Here is a 16696-nt window from a genome sequence, read left to right as displayed (position 1 = left end):
CCTGGCAATTTATCAGTGTTTATTATCAATTTTTGTAATAAACACTGATAAATTCCCAGGAAATGAAGGGCCTTCTCAGCTCCGTAGACAAGCTGGAGTTGGAGCGGGGAGGAGAGGTTCTGTCTGGCAGGGGAAGCGGATGGGTGTCCCTGACCCAGCGCACTGGATGGGATGGAAGAGGTTGCTTGGTACTCATGGGAGGGTTGGAGGGGGGAGAGGAGGTACTGTGGACGGGGGAGGAGGAAGGGGTGTCCAGTATTCTCAATGGGCAGAGGAGATGGGGTGCCTAGTACTCTTGGGGGAGGCAGCAGGTGAGGGGAGGAGGTGCCTCACACTCATGGCAGGCAGGGGAAAGCAAATGGGGCTCTGTGCCCTGGGGCCATGCTGAAGGGCAGGGGAAGCAATTGTGGGGCCAGTACTCACTGGGTGCAGCCTTGTGCTCTGCTCCCTGCAGTCCTGTTGCTATCAGGACCAGACTCCCTACCTGTCTCGCTCCCCTCACTGGCCAGCAGCAACAGCCACCGACCAGCAGTTACCCTCTTCGTTCCCCCTCTGTTCAGGTACACTGAACCATCCTGCAGGGACTCTTGAGTGTGTGTGGGAGGCAGGTCTGTGGAGATCTGGGACATGAAACATTTGGGTTTAAACTGATAAAAACCCAAATACTTGCTTTTGAAAAATGTTTTCAAGAATTTTTTGAAGGTTTTCAGCGATCAAAAATCGGGTGGTCAATATGACTGTCAGTAACTTGCCCCTTTTCGTTAATATAAGCAGAGATTTACTTATAGGGCTAAGCCTGAACCTTTACCTTAATACAAGCAGAGATTTATCTATGGATATGTCTCTGCTGCAGTTGGACACCAGCAGCTGGCCTGTACCAGCTGGCTTGGGCTAAGGGGCTGTTTAATTGTGGTGTAACTGTTCAGGCTCAGGTTGGAGTCCAGGCTCTTGGACCCTTCCACCTCACAGGATCCTGAGCCCAGGCTGCAGCCTGTGCTTCAGTATCTATTCTGTAATTAAACAGCCCGAACCCTGCAAGCCCAAGTTAGCTGACATGGGCCAGCCATGGGTTTTTAATTGCCATGTAGACATGCCCTGTAGATCCAAAGCCTGAAGGGCCTTATGTAGGAAAGAGGGGTGTGTTGGCCTTTTATTTCTACTTACACTGGTTCCACAGTGTTCGGAGCAATCCTGTGGGTGGCCAAGCTGTTGTGAAAGGGTGCATGGAGGAACTAAGCAGTACTCTGCAGTAGAGCTGTTTTGGCATGGGAGATGAGAGAAGGGGAGCACCAGGATAAACGTGCAGCTCTAGGGCTGTGATAATACCCATGTCGGGGGGCAGGTAGGCCCAAGGTGAGGAGTGAGAGGGAGACCCCCTTGTCCTTTCTGACCTTACTGTTAGTATTATACTCATTGTATCATGTCTGGAGTTATATGGTAAGCTCTTTGAGGCAGGAACTGTGTCACTGTATCTGTTCTGCAGAGCACCTCACATGCTCTTGAGCACTCTAAAATAACAAAATAACTTTTTAAAAGGTAAAGTGGGCATCTACAGCCCCATATGGAGGCATTTCATCTGAATCGGCTGGTTTGGAGCTGAGCAATCCATAATCTCTTTTTGGTTGACTTCAAAGCCATTCTAGGTTTTGGTTTAGGCATCTTACATTTCCTTGTCGTCTCCACTTGAATACGCTGAGACTGTGCAACCTTGATTTTTATCAGCTGTGCAGAATAAGAATTTCTGCCATAATGCGATCTTCTGGTAGTTAGTTGCTCAAGTCTTTCATTGTGGAGATAGTAGTTGAAGTGTGCCCTCTTGAAGTGTGAAGAAACACTAAGTTAAGTTGAAGTTTGTGATAACTAAAATCAGTGCTATAAGTTTTGACCAGCTGGTGGAACCTAACTGGAATGAAGTTATGAGTGGTCTTAACACAGTAGGGTAGCTTAGTCTCAAATGTAGTTGCTTTAATAATAATAAAAAAACTATTACAAAATCTTTCAAAAACTAAGGTGGAGTGTTTTACTTTGTCTCCTAAAATATTAGATGTTTTTAGGGAGAGGGGTGTGTTTTGAGTTTTTTGTTGAAACACCTCAATTTCTGATACCTCAGTTTGTTTCAGCACTGCTTTAACACTGACTCCTGCTGATAACCACTCACACTAACAATATGAAGCACAGACTGCTGCTCCCACTGTTACTTTACATGCTGACTCAGCAAGTCAACCACCACTTAGATTGAAGTGTTCATACCTGCTACAGGCCAGAGTCTACAACATCTTGCATCTTATCCTTCTTGTGAAGTCCAGAAATCACAACCACCTCCAGTCTGGGCTGGAGAGCCCAATCTACCTTATCCCATCCTTTATGGGCTGATTGCATCGATTTCCCTGATTAAATATGAGTCCAGAGATCCATCCTCACCCTGTGCTGTTAACACAGGTTGGCCTGCAGACCCTAAAGTAGTAACTCATGAGAGGAAACTATGGCATATGCAAGGCCCTATATACTTAATGGCAAGCTTGAATTTTGTAGTTTCTGCAGTGCTCTATGCAGCAAACTGGAGATTCTGCGGCAATTTCATATATGCTAAGAAATGAGGCTTTGTATTCATTCTCATGGAATTCAATAAATCATTGTAGCATATTCTGTTAAAATGAATATAATATGAAATCTTTCTATGCCCCTACATTTTTAACTTTGAGGCTGATTCAGAATCTTCTAGGAATATGCATAACTCTGTCAAAAGTTATACGGGGGGGGGGGGGGGAGGGCGTGAATGGAGAAGCTAGAGGTTGTGGCAGTTAAAGGACATTTGGGGCATTTTGAGATTAGGGATGGTGTCAGATGAGAGTTTGAAACTTTGGGATAAGTAAATGAACTGGATGTTAATATGATCAACAGTGAAATAGTCAACATTGGTATTGTTGGAATTCATATATTTAAGAGGGCAGAATTAATTTTTATTTGTCACTGGTGAAGGTTTTGAGATAATCCGTGGGTATAGGTGCAGAGTGAAGACTGGTGTGCTGAAACTACACTGAATTTTTCTGAGTTTATACCTCTAAATTTTAAAAGGTAATGCATTCTGAGTCTTAAATGGCTCTGTCACTAGATTTTTTTTTTTTAATGTTGACTATTAGAGCAACCTTTCAAAAACATTGGCCTGATATAACCTGAATATTTTTAAATGCTATTAAAAAAAATCTAATCTAAAGTTTTCTTCCCTGCTTTATATTTAAAAATCTTACAGCAGTCCTGAGAACATACCCAGAACTGCCACCTCTCTCACCACTTCTTTGTTTATATTTTTACTTGCTGCCATTTAAGTTTTTCAGCTCAGCTACAGCAGTTTACTGAGAAACAATGTTTTGAAAGGCCTAAAGTGTGTGCAGCATAAATAAAACTAATTGTACACAAAATGCTAACAAATGCAAAGTAAACAAACTTACTGAAATGTTTACAAATTTGATATCTGTTCTAAGTGTTACTTGAAACAATGGCAGATACAAAATTTAGATGGAATTGTGAACTTTTTTCAAGTTGATAGGCTCTTTTTAACTCCATCTAAATAAAGCTTTTTTCATTCTTGGAATTGCATCTCTCACAGTGCAAAATGTTTTCATGCTTATCCTCAAATTGGAAAGACTAAGTGAACTTTACATTTAATTATAAAACCTGTTTGTGAGTTACAAGCTATGCAGCTTGAACTGCGAAGTGATTCTCAGGATGGAGTTAAGGAAGATGGGGAGGGGTGCATGTTGCAAGCTTGTATTATGAACAAAACCAAATTTGTGACTTCAGTGAAAGCTATAAGCTTTGATAGCACAATATATGGAATTTATAATGGTTGAGAGGCACACATTTCAGCCCTTATTAAAGTGAAGCTGTAGTCAGATAACCTTTGAAGTTTACAGTGATTGCAAGGTCCACTTTTATGGTTCTCCTGGTTTTAGCTTGTTAGTTAAGTTCAAGTTTAAAACCACCCCCAAAACTTAAATCCTATAGAGCTAAAGAAAATCTGAGGCTAAGATTTTGTAATATACTGATTAATACCTGATAGTTTACTCCTGGCTTTTCCTAGTTTTTTCTAAAATGATGTCTTGCCTCCTGGTGGATTTTATTTTCAGGTAGAAATGCACTTTTTTGTTTTTTAATTCTTTTAATAACTATTCAAGAATATAGGGGTAGCCGTGTTAATCTGGATCTGTAAAAGCAGCAAAGAGTCCGGTGGCACCTTATAGACTAACAGTCTATAAGGTGCCACCGGACTCTTTGCTATATTCAAGAACTTTCCTAGGTGGATTTCATGATTTAGATGAGTTTGTTTGAACTCATGTTTTAACCATTTTGGGCAATTAAGAAGCGTCAGGTTGGCTTTTTTAATATTCAAAACCAGAGACTACTCCTTCTTCTGATAGGATGATATTGCACACTTAGCGTAAGTGTTAGACACACACTAATATAGATACTTTATTTTGTGGAAAGGGCAAAATGTGGTTTGGATGAAGCTACCTTCTTGTGTGGTGCCAACATCTGACTGCCACTTAAGATTGTTTTAATATTACACAGTAAGAGAGGAAATATAACTTCTGTAATTTATTTTTGCTGTTTTAAAAAGGTGAAAACAAATGTAGTCTATGTATCTCATGACAACTGTGGTAAAACGTGGGTCACATGCTAACTATGCAGGTACCACTGGAGCAAGTAAAACATGAGCTGTGTAACTTTCTTCAGTAGTATTTAAATTACTGATCTTAGTGTCTGAGAATCTAGAACACATCATCTGTCTTTTATCCAAGAGGATCGTATTTGTAATGCTCTCTCTTGAGAAACTTTCTAATTCATGCTGCTTGAGAATTGTCTTAAAAGAACAAAGCAGAGCTACCTTATGTAGATTTAACTTTTAAAACCCAAAGCTGGGATTTTTGGTATGTGTCTTTTGGTAATGGAGCCAACAATATAATATGTCTAATTTATACAAATATCTCAGACAATTTGCAAAAATAGAGAACATGTACTGGGAGTGTATTACTTGTATCTAGCTCATTTTTGAGTAGGGGGAAAAAATCTGAAGTTGGGTATGAAGTTTGTAGTTCTGTGAATATTGTCTAGGCCAGGGGTCGGCAACCTATGGCACGCGTGCCAAAGACAGCACGCGAGCCGATTTTTAATTGCACGCTGCTGCCTGCCGCGGTCCTGGCAGGTAGCATCATGCCACTAAAAATTCTACCCGGCCTTCTCTTCTCCACCCTCCGCCCCCTTCTCTGGGGGCAAGGGGCAGAAGCTTGGTCCTGCCAGCTCCCCTGCGTCTTCCCGCAGTGTGCTGTGTTCCTGCCCCTCCTCCTCCTCCTCTCCGTCCCTCCCTCCCTGCCGGCCGATCAGCTGATGGCCCTTGCGAGGGAGGAGCGGAGTCAGCGTGCTCGCTGCTCCCCGCTGAGGCAGAGAAGAAGCGGGGGCAGGGCCTTGGGGAAGGGGGGTGGTGGAAGCAGGCCATATCCCCTCCAGCCCCCTGCCATGAGCACCCCACAACCCCAGGCCACACCCCCGGGCCCCTGCCCTGAGCCCTGTACCCCCCTCACACACATCCGGCCCTCTGCTTGACTCCTTCACCCCCCCATGACCCCAGCCCTGACTCTGGCACCCCCACACATACCAAGGCCCCTGACACCTGCACCCCCTCACATGCCCGCCCAGCCCTCTGCCCTGACACCCACAGGCCCCGCTAAGCCCGTTGCCAGCCTAGGTGAATGGAACCCCAGACCAGCAGCGGGCTGAGCAGGCCGCGGCGTTAGATCAACATTTTAATTTAATTTTAAATGAAGCTTCTTAAACATTTTGAAAACCTTGTTTATTTTACAATACAACAATAGTTTAGTTATATAATATATAGACCAGGGGTCGGCAACCTGAGTGGCACGCTGCCTGCCCACTGAGAGGAGGCGTAGGAGGGGCGGAGGGGCCGGAAAGCGCCACGCTGGGGGAAGAAGGGGGAGGAGGGAAGCTTGGCTGCCGCAGGACCAGGCTTCTGCCTCCTGCCCCTGCAGGGGAGAGCGGTGGGGAGGGGGTCCCGGCCCCCAGCCCCACTCAGCCCCACCGCTCTCCGCTGCGGGGGCAGGAGGCAGAAGCTTGGTCCTGCAGCAGCCACGCTCTTCCCCTCCCCCCCCCCCCCCCGTTTCTTCCCACAACGTGGTGCATTCCGGCCCCTCCTCCTCCCCCCTCTCCCTGCTGGCGACGGAGCGGAGCAGAGCAGAGTCGAGCGGCAGCGTGCTCGCTGCTCTGTAGAGGAGGCAGAGAGAGGAAAGGACGGGCCTGGGGGAAGGGGGTGGAACAGGGCATATCCCTCCCAACCCCCTGCCCTGAGCCACTCAGGGCAGGGGGCTGGGAGCACCCCAGCCTTCTGCCCTGCACCCCCCACACCCTCCCAAGCCCTCTGCCCTGCACCTCCCCCCAACACCCAGCTCTCTGCCCTGAACCCCCCCCCAGCCTTGTGCCCTGCACCTCCACACACACCCCAGCCCTCTGCCCTGACCTCCCCCCACACACCCAGCCTTCTGCCCTGCACCTCCACACACACCCCAGCCCTCCGCCCTGATCCTCCCCCCACACACCCAGCCTTCTGCCCTGCACCTCCACACCCAGCCTTGTGCCCTGCACCTCCACACACACCCCAACCCTCTGCCCTGATCCTCCCCACACACACACCCAGCCTTCTGCCCTGCACCCCCACACTCCCCCCAGCCCTCTGCCTTGACCTCCCCCCAACACCCAGCCTTCTGCCCTGCACCCCTGCACACACCACAGCCTTCTGCCCTGCACCTCCCCCAACACCCAGCCTTCTGCCCTGCACCTTCACACACACCCCAGCCCTCTGCCCTGCACCTCCCCCCAACACCCAGCCTTCTGCCCTGCACCTCCACACACACCCCAGCCTTCTGCCCTGCACCTCCCCCCAACACCCAGCCTTCTGCCCTGCACCTCCACACACACCCCAGTCCTCTGCCCTGACCTCGAGTCGCCCCGCTCAGCCTGCTGCAGGCCTAGGTGAACAGAACCCCAGGCTGGAAGTGGGCTGAGCAGGCTGGCGGCGTAAGATCAGCATTTTAATTTAATTTTAAAGGAAGCTTCTTAAACATTTTGAAAACATTGTTTACTTTACATACAACAATAATTTAGTTATATAATATAGACTTATAGCGAGAGACCTTCTAAAAACATTAAAATGTATTACCAGCACGTGAAATTAAATTAAAATGAATAAATGAAGACTCGGCACACTACTTCTGAAAGATTGCCGACCCCTGGTCTAGACTTAACAAAAGTGTGATGAAAACATAAAAAAAAACCTCTTAAACAGTTTCAACACTCATATGGGTCCCAACCGATAGCCTTTGTGCAGGCTTCAAAGTACATATGTGTTAAAAACTCTGAATATAGGAATACTTTTTCTAGCTACCATTTTCCTTGATGGCTACAGCAGTTTAGACTCTTTAAACTCAGTCAAACTCTGCCACAATGTATGTCCTGCAGAAAATCCAGGCCACCAAAATTTGGGAAACTCAGTGCCAGATTTAATAAAAAAGCAGCACACCCACAATTGGAGCAAAACTCTTGCTGGGTGACTCTGCTGTGGTAATTGCTCTTGTGTTGACTCTGCTGTGGTAACAATGATGAAATATTAAAACAATTTTTTGAAAGAATTTGTCTGACTCATAGACTTTAAGGTCAGAAGGGACCATTATGATCATCTAGTCTGACCTCCCGCATGATGCAGGCCACAAAAGCTGACCCACCCACTCCTGGAATAATTCTCTCCCTTGACTCAGCTGTTGAAGTCCCCAAATCATGATTTAAAGACTTCAAGTCGCAGAGAATCCTCCAGCAAGCGACCCCTGCCCCATGCTGCGGAGGAAGGCGAAAAACCTCCAGGGCCTCTGCCAATCTACCCTGGAGGAAAATTCCTTCCTGACCCCAAATATGGCGATCAGCTGAAGCCCGAGCATGTGGGCAAGATTCTCCAGCCAGACCCTCCGGAAAAAAGTTCTCTGTAGTAACTTTTAATATCCCATCATTGACCATTGTTACTAATTACCAGCGATGGCACGTTATTGACCTATTGACTAAAATCACGTTATCCCATCAAATCATCCCCTCCATAAACTTATCAAGCTTAATCTTAAAGCCAGAGAGGTCTTTCGCCCCCACTGTTTCCCTCGGAAGGCTGTTCCAGAACTTTACCCCTCTGATGGTTAGAAACCTTCGTCTAATTTCAAGCCTAAACTTCCCGACGGCCAGTTTATATCCATTTGTTCTCGTGTCCACATTAGTACTGAGCTGAAATATACAGAGAGCAGATCTGCCGAGTAAGGTACCATATCTACATAATCATTCTTGGAAACAGAACCACAATTTTGTCTCTAGCTTTTGCCATTACAACACCTTCCAAACCCTGTATATCAATAGGTTTTCCTTTTGCAAACAGCATTTGTGTGAACTATGTAATCTGAAGCTATCCACTTGCCTCCTACTCCATTTAGCATACCTGTAATGAGAATACTGTTTCCCTAATAGCTCTCAGCTTGTTTATTTGAACATGTTGTTGTGGTACACCATAGCTAGAATATGATGCAGTAGAACCTCAAAGTTACGAACACCTTGGGAATGGGAGTTGTTCATAACTGTGAACAAAACATTATGGTTGTTCTTTCAAAAGTTTACAACTGAACATTGACTTATACAGCTTTCCCTTTATTTTTAGTAGTTTGTTTAACACAGTACTCTACTGCTTGTTGGTGTTTGTATGCTTCTGGTTCCAAATGAGGTGAGTAGTTGACTGGTCAGTTTGTAACTCTGGGGTCCATAACTCTGAGGTTCTACTGCATGTGTATATATACTTAATGGCATCAGTACATAGACATCTGACCAGCTCATATTCCTAATACAAAATTTTTGAATCCGATATCTGAGAAATGCATAGGTAGGTGCTGTGTATGTTACAGATTACCACTGTAACTGTTAATTGTAGTAACATAGGTCATGCATCTTTGGTGGCTAAAGCCACAAACTTAGTTACTCACTCCTTACTTTTGTGGGAGAATTGTGAAGGAGAGTTAACTGCATTAATAGCATCAGTTGTTTTAAAGACTTATTTCCAGCAGGGGGAGCCAAAATGCAGTGCTTATGTCAAGATCACTTGTATTACTGGGACAGTTCCACTTCATATGGTTATCTCGAATTTCATGTGCAAAATGCAATCTTATTCACCATTCTTTCTCCAGGAAAGAGTAAAGAAATACTTAATATTCTTTGTGCTGAGTATGTCAATTGGATGTTAGTCAAGATTCTTGATTTTTCTTTGTTGAACAAATATGGTGGGAAAAGACTAAGAATTTACCAACTTGCATGTAAGAAACTGTTAAAAGAAATTTTATTTAAATTATGGAATGTATGAAAGGAAAAAGGTTAAAAAAAATTATTTTTGTGCAACTGTCATCAGTCCCCATCCTGCATCATCAGGGCTTGCATCCTGAATTTTCTGCCACTTGAGCTACAGAAATAACTATATTAGCTGGTGGCAGGAGAAGATTTTAATCTGAGTTGGATAAAAATCAATTTTTAAAAAAAATAAAATAAAATTGGATTTTTGATTTAAAATCCAATTTTTTTATTTGAATTATAATTTCTGTTAATGTTTTGTATTCTGATTTAATTTTAATATGCTTAGGCCTAAACTTATCTCTTAAAACATTTACGTAAAAAATAAATACTGTTTTGTCTGTTTACTTAAATTCTAGTCACCTTTCAAATGCAGTATGACACACACCATGGACAAAAAGTTAATTATCTAGTAAAAAGGAATATATCATTCACCATTTTCTAACATATTAAAAAGTACAATTAATAAGAATTTGAAAATTTAAGCAATGATACAGCTTAATATAAATGTATATAGTTATAATGTATCCTCCTCGGTAGCAAAAAGATGTACCAAATCTAGCGTAACGACTCTATTTAGTTGTAAATCAACATGTTTTAATGGTTGTCTCAACCAATGAATGGACCTTTCTTTAGAAAATAACTGATGCACAAATGGAAAAGTTGATTAAAATCAGTGAATTAAATTGAGGCTTTCCACTTGGTGATCAAGGCCTGGTCCCCACTAAGCCCCCACTTCGGACTAAGGTACGCAAATTCAGCTACGTTATTAACGTAGCTGAATTCGAAGTACCTTAGTCCGAACTTACCGCGGGTCCAGACGCGGCAGGCAGGCTCCCCCGTCGATGCCGCGTACTCCTCTCGCCGAGCTGGAGTACCGGCGTCGACGGCGAGCACTTCCGGGATCGATTTATCGCGTCTAAACCAGACGCGATAAATCGATCCCAGAACATCGATTGCCTGCCGCCGGACCCTCCGGTAAGTGTAGACGTACCCTTAAATTCCCTTGATTGAGGTGGATCAACCCACCCTGCTGCAGCCTCCTTGAACCAGCCACTGGAGGATGATGTACAACGCATTGAAACAGTGGGTTACCTATGCATGATTATCCCAGTTTTATACATGCAATAGAAAACGACAAGGACACTGAGGCAGTGTGGCTAAGTGTATGGGATTTGGGTATGCCATATCAGAGCTGGGTTGTATTCGGAGCTTAACCTCTGTGGGATATAAGACATTGCTTAATAGCTGTGAAGGGTACAGAATGAACGTGTCAGCAGAAATGTTTCTAGAATTCATTTTTCTCCTGGTTCTCACTGCTTTCATTTTCAGGGATTCTCTTCTGCCTTCTGCCTCAGGTGCTCACTGATGTGGAGGATGGGTCACTGAGGCCATGTGCAGGTCCCCATGTTTTGGACAGGAGGCTAGCCTCGTGCATGCTTTCTTCTTTCCATCCTGCTGTTATGTCGGTTTTGGCAGCAGCCAGGCTGAGTTTATTCTCCTGGTGGTTCTCAGTGCACTGTGTACTGCAGCTGCTAGGCCCTAGCCTTAGAACATTTGGGAGTTTTGGCATGCTGTCAAAATCAATCAGCAATTGATTCAAATCATAGCAGGGAAGTGATGACTGTCAGCAGTTTACAACTCTAACAAATCTGAATGGAATTCTATGGCACCAGCAAAAGGCACTTGGTTGACAACAGAGCTTTTCCCTAGCCAAAAATCAAAGCCATGCTTGCAAACAGTTGATACTTACTGTATAAATAGAATACGTTGATGTGGAATAATACTTTAATTTAGGTTATTACACTATTTGCTTAATAGACACCTTCCCCAGGGTGACTTACAGTATGTACAAAGTATTACAGTTAAATGCAAGTACAAAAAATGTTTACAAGTAAGATCAAAAGGTTGTGTTTGTCATGGTTGAGGTTTTATTGTTCTTAAAACGTAAAAATAAAACTTGATATTTTTATATCGTTAGATCAGTTAATACCGCTGTCTTGATGCAATATGGCGACCGGCTACAAATGCAGAACAGAGCACATGTTTAAAATGTACAGCATGTATACTAATGTATTACTGTAGGAATAATAAACATACATTGCACTGTTACAACTATGGATTGTTAGCATGTACTGTCACTGTTTTACTTTATTAGAATAAGCAGGCTGGCTTCGGTCAAATGACACTCCCCATAACAGCAACAGCCGCACAGAAGCAACATAGCAAAAGGACACCGATATGTTGCTACTAACGAGTGTCTATTGTAGTAGCATGTAGGGCATTGTGCTCTGGATGGCCTGCAAAGAGATGAGAAGGAGTACAGGACAACCCGGGTACACAGATGTGGTCAGGTGATCCTGTTTACCCAGCAAAATAGCTTTTAGCCTGATTACAGGGGGATAACTATTGGTTACCTTAAACTGCCAGTAACGGCAAGGGAACTGAGAATCGAGATTGTGGAGGCCCAGGTGAAAGGTTTGTGAAAATGTCAAATGTATATATTAATTCCTAAATGAGTCCCAAAAGAGAGGAAAGTGGAACCCAATTGCACAGTTGGTTTCTGCTTCCTTCTAATGAAATAGAGATTTTAGATTAGGGCTGTCGATTAATTGCAGTTAACTCACACGATTAACTCAAAAAAATTAATCGCAGTTTTAATTGCACTGTTAAACAGTAGAATACCAGTTGAAAATTATTAAATATTTGTGGATGTTTTTCTACATTTTGAACTATTTTGATTTCAATTACAACACAATACAACGTGTACAGTGCTCATTTTATATTATTTTTTATTACAAATATTTGCACTGTAAAAATGATTAACAAAAGAAATAGTATTTTTCAATTCACCTCAGACAAGTACTGTAGTGCAATCTCTTTATCGTGAAAGTGCAACTTACAAATGTAGATTTTGTTTGTTTGTTATATAATTGAACTCTAAAAACAATGTAAAACTTTAGGGCCTACAAGTACACTCAGTCCTGCTTCTTGTTCAGCCACGCTAAGAGAAACAAGTTTCTTTACATTTATGGGAGATACTGCTGCCTGCTTCTTATTTTCAGTGTCATCTGAAAGTGAGAACAGGCATTCGTATGGCGCTTTTGTAGCTGGAGTTGCAAGGTATTCACGTGCCAGATATGCTAAATATTCATATGCCCCTTCATGCTTCGGTCACCATTCCAGAGGACATGCTTCCATAATGATGATGCTCATTAAAAAAATAATGCATTAATTAAATTAGTGACTGAACTTCTTGGGAGATAATTGTATGTCTCCTGCTCTGTTTTACCCGCATTCTGCCATATATTTCATGTTATAGCAGTCTCAGATAATGACTCAGCACATATTGTGTGTTTTAAGAACACTTTCGCTGCAGATTTGACAAAACATAAATGAGATTTCTAAAGATAGCTACAGCACTCGACCGAAGGTTTAAGAATCTGAAGTGCCTTCCAAAATCCGAGAGGGATGAGATGTGGAGCATGCTTTCAGAAGTCCTAAAAGAGCAACACTCAGATGCGGAAACTACAGAACCCAAACTACCAAAAAAGAAAATCAACCTTTTGCTGATGGCATCTGACTCAGATGATGAAAACGAACATGCATCGGTTCGCTCTGCTTTAGATCATTATCAAGCAGAACCTGCCATCAGCATGGGTGCATATCCTCTGGAATGGTGGTTGAAGCATGAAGGGGTATATGAATCTTTAGCACATCTGGCACGTAAATATCTTGCGACGCTGGTTACAAAAGTGCTATGCGCACGCTTGTTCTCACTTTCTGGTGACATAGTAAACAAGAAGCATTATCTCCTGCAAATGTAACCAAACTTGTTTGTGTGAGCGATTGGCTGAAGTAGGACTGAGTGGACTTGTAGGCTCTAAAGTTTTACATTGTTTTATTTTTGAATGCAGTTTTTTTTGTACATGATTCAACATTTGTAAGTTCAACTTTTAAGATAAAGAGATTGCACTACAGTACTTATATTAGGTGAACTGAAAATACTATTTCTTTTGTTTTTTACAGTGCAAATATTTGTAATCAAAAATAAATATAAAGTGAGCACTGTACACTTTGTATTCTATGTTGTAATTGAAATCAATATATTTGAAAATGTAGAAAACATCCAAAAATATTTAAATAAATGGTATTCTATTATTTAACAGTGTGATTAATTGCAATTAATTTTTTTTAATGGCTTGACAGCCTTAATTTAGCTTATAAACTTTCTGGTAATTTGTGATGTTTTCTTTTGGTACTGGAAGATGCTGCGTGTTTGCTTTTGGCCGTCTTCATTTTCAGTGAGGTGTACTGACTTGATTGGTCAGAACTTGTTAAGAAGGAGCTCACTCCAGTTTGGGATCTCAGGCGAATCAGAAGCCTGCTCCAGCTGTAATGAGCTTTCCAGTTTAGGGGTTTAGCATCACTCAGAAATGTATGTTAGTTGGGAATGTGGCATAGCTTAGAAGCTCACTCTGGTTGGAAGTTTGGTGTAGCATGGAAGTTTGCTTCAGCCCGGGAGTTCAGCTTAGCTCAGAAATGTGTTCTAGCTATCATGCTTACTCCAGTCCAGAGGGCCTATCCCTCTTTTGAGAAACTTAATGTAGGTTAGTTCAGCCTAGACTAGGACCTAGAGCTTCTAGATTTCAGTTAGGAGTTTCAGGTGAAGCCTTTTTGCCTTGAAAAAGGACCTTTAAAGGGGGTTTTACTTCTTAAGACGTTGTTAATTGAATTTTTAGCTGAACTGTAAACTCAACTTGATGGTATCTGTCTGTAACGTAACTTTTGGATGGCCATCTAATCAATTTCCAAATTTAGGGAATGTTACAGATATCAATGGGCAAAACCCTATTGATTTTTGTGAAAAATGCATAACTGGAATGGAAAAAATGGTACTCTTGGAGCCCCTGGCATCTGGTTAGAAGACCATTAGCTTCAGTCACGTTTCTTATTGTCTATAGAATAAAGGTGGCATCCACTAATGAATTCCAACATAACACTCCACCATCTTGGTTCTGTCCATTGTCCCAATAGAGTTAAAAATATTGACACCCTGATTGAAACTTCTCTCAGACATAGAGGGGAGGGGCAAAACAGGAGGAAGGGCCTGGGGGTGGGAGAACACAGAGCCCCTGGAATGGAGGTGAGTGGGTTTGTAGGGAATCCATGAAATAGAGGGAGGTGGGAGGGTGGCAGACAGAGTTTGGGGGAAGTCCCTGCTGTTTGGGGTGACCTTGGCCTACAGAACTGTGTATATTTCTAGTATAGGTTAAACATTTCTTGAAATTCCACTTTCTCTGTTTTTGTTAAACTCCTGATTTATTCTCTTTCCCTCCCTTCACTGCACTTGAATCTGACCCATAAATCACATGCTGTGACTATGGACAGTAATCTGTCATTAACTGCTGCACTTATTAACCAAGGAGTAACCATGGTAGGTTGGGGGCCTAAATGATAGAGAGCTATTCATATTGCTAATGAGCTACAAACTGGGTTTAGTTATACTGTAATCAGGACGTAAAGTTAACCTGTCAAGAAGCTTCTCTTGTGCTCTTAAGTTATGAATAGGTGTCGAAACAAAAATAAATTGATCTTTAGTATATTGCAGTCCTACTGGAACAAAACTTGAGATACACGTACTTTCTCTTAAGTGTCTAACTTTTAAGCAAAATAGGAAACTAGTCAATTAGAATAAATATTAATATTTAGATAATGTTTAATATTGATAAAGTAAGATCCATAACATCCTCTGTTACAAACACAAAATTAGAACTTAACTGCAGAAGTTGGTATGAGAGTGCACAGACATAAATTTTATCAGCTATAAATGTGACATCAGAAAATAGCTGGCAAGTAAGTTTGTTTCCAGTAGGGTCCTACATGGATCTGTTCTTGGCCCGTTGCTCTTTAACATTTTTATCAGTGATCTGTAAGAAAACAAAATCATCATGGATAACGTTTGTATCTGACACACAAATTGGGGAAGTGGTAAATAACGAAGGACAGGTCATGGGTTCAGTGTGATCTGATTCATTTAGCAAACTGGACGCAAGCAAACTATGTATTTTAGTATGGCTAAATGTAAAGGTATACATCTAGGAACAGAGGATGGGGGACTCTGTTTTGGGAAGCCGTAACTCTGACAAAGATTTGGGGGTCGTGGTGGCTAATGAGGTGAACATGAGCTCCCAATGTGATGCTGATACAATCACGGGATGCATAAACGGGAATCTCGAGTAGGAGTAGAGAGGTTATTTTACCTCTCAATTTGACACTGGTGTGACCGCTTCTGGAATACTGTGTGCCGTTCTGATGCCCACAGTTCAAGAATGATATTGATAAATTGGAGAAGGTTCAGAGAAGAGTCATGAGAATGACTGAAGAATTAGAAAACATGCCTTTATAGTGATGGGCTGAAGGAGGTCAATCTATTTAGCTTAACAAAGATGGGTTAAGGGTGACTTGATTACAGTCCACAAGTATCTACATTGGGAACAAATGTCTAATAACGGGCTCCTCAGTCTAGCAGAGAAAAGTATAACATGATCCAGTGGCTGGAAGTTGAAGCTAGACAAATTCAGACTAGAAATATGGCGTAAATTTGTGACAGCGAGGGTAATTAAATATTGGAACAATTTACTAAGGGTTGTGGTGGAGTCTCCATCACTGACCATATTTATACAGTAACTCCTCGCTTAACTTTGTAGTTATGTTCTTGAAAAATGCTACTTTAAGCAAAACGATGTTAAGCGAATCCAATTTCCCCATAAGAATTAATGTAAATGGGGGAGAGGGGGAATTAGGTTCCAGGGAAAGCCCGACAAAAGACTGTATTTTTTATATATAATATACACAGTGTAAGTTTTAAACAAACAATTTAATACTGTACACAGCAATGATGATTGTGAGTCTTGGTTGAGGTGAAGTCAGAGGGTGGGATATTTCCCAGGGAATGCCTTACTGCTAAATGATGAACTAGCACTCGGCTGAGCCCTCAAGGGTTAACACGTTATTAATGTAGCCTCACACTCTACAAGGCAGCATGAATGGAGGGAGGGGAGACAGCATGGCAGAGAGAGACAGAGACACACACCTTGTGTGAGAGAGAGCAAGATGCTCATTGCCCCTTTAAGTACACTGACCCCACTCTAAGTACATTGTCTTTTAAAGTAGATCAGCAAGTTGAGACAGCAGCTGCTGCCAGCAAGCTCCCTCCATCCTGAGCCCTGTTGTGCTGTTGTGTCCGTCCCCCCCCCCCCCC

The 16696-nt window shown here is 42.6% G+C and overlaps 1 protein-coding gene across 1 annotated transcript in view; it reads left to right on the top strand.

Annotated features, from left to right (window-relative positions):
• SUGT1 (SGT1 homolog, MIS12 kinetochore complex assembly cochaperone) overlaps nucleotides 1-16696 on the top strand; it is a 58265-nt gene that overhangs the window by 28216 nt on the left and 13353 nt on the right. The gene's annotated exons all lie outside the window — the stretch shown is intronic.

The sequence above is a fragment of the Emys orbicularis genome, chromosome 1 (genome assembly GCF_028017835.1).
Source record: "Emys orbicularis isolate rEmyOrb1 chromosome 1, rEmyOrb1.hap1, whole genome shotgun sequence".
Taxonomy (NCBI): domain Eukaryota; kingdom Metazoa; phylum Chordata; order Testudines; family Emydidae; genus Emys; species Emys orbicularis.
Note: the sequence above shows the minus strand (reverse complement) of the source record. Positions and strands in the feature narration are given on the sequence as shown.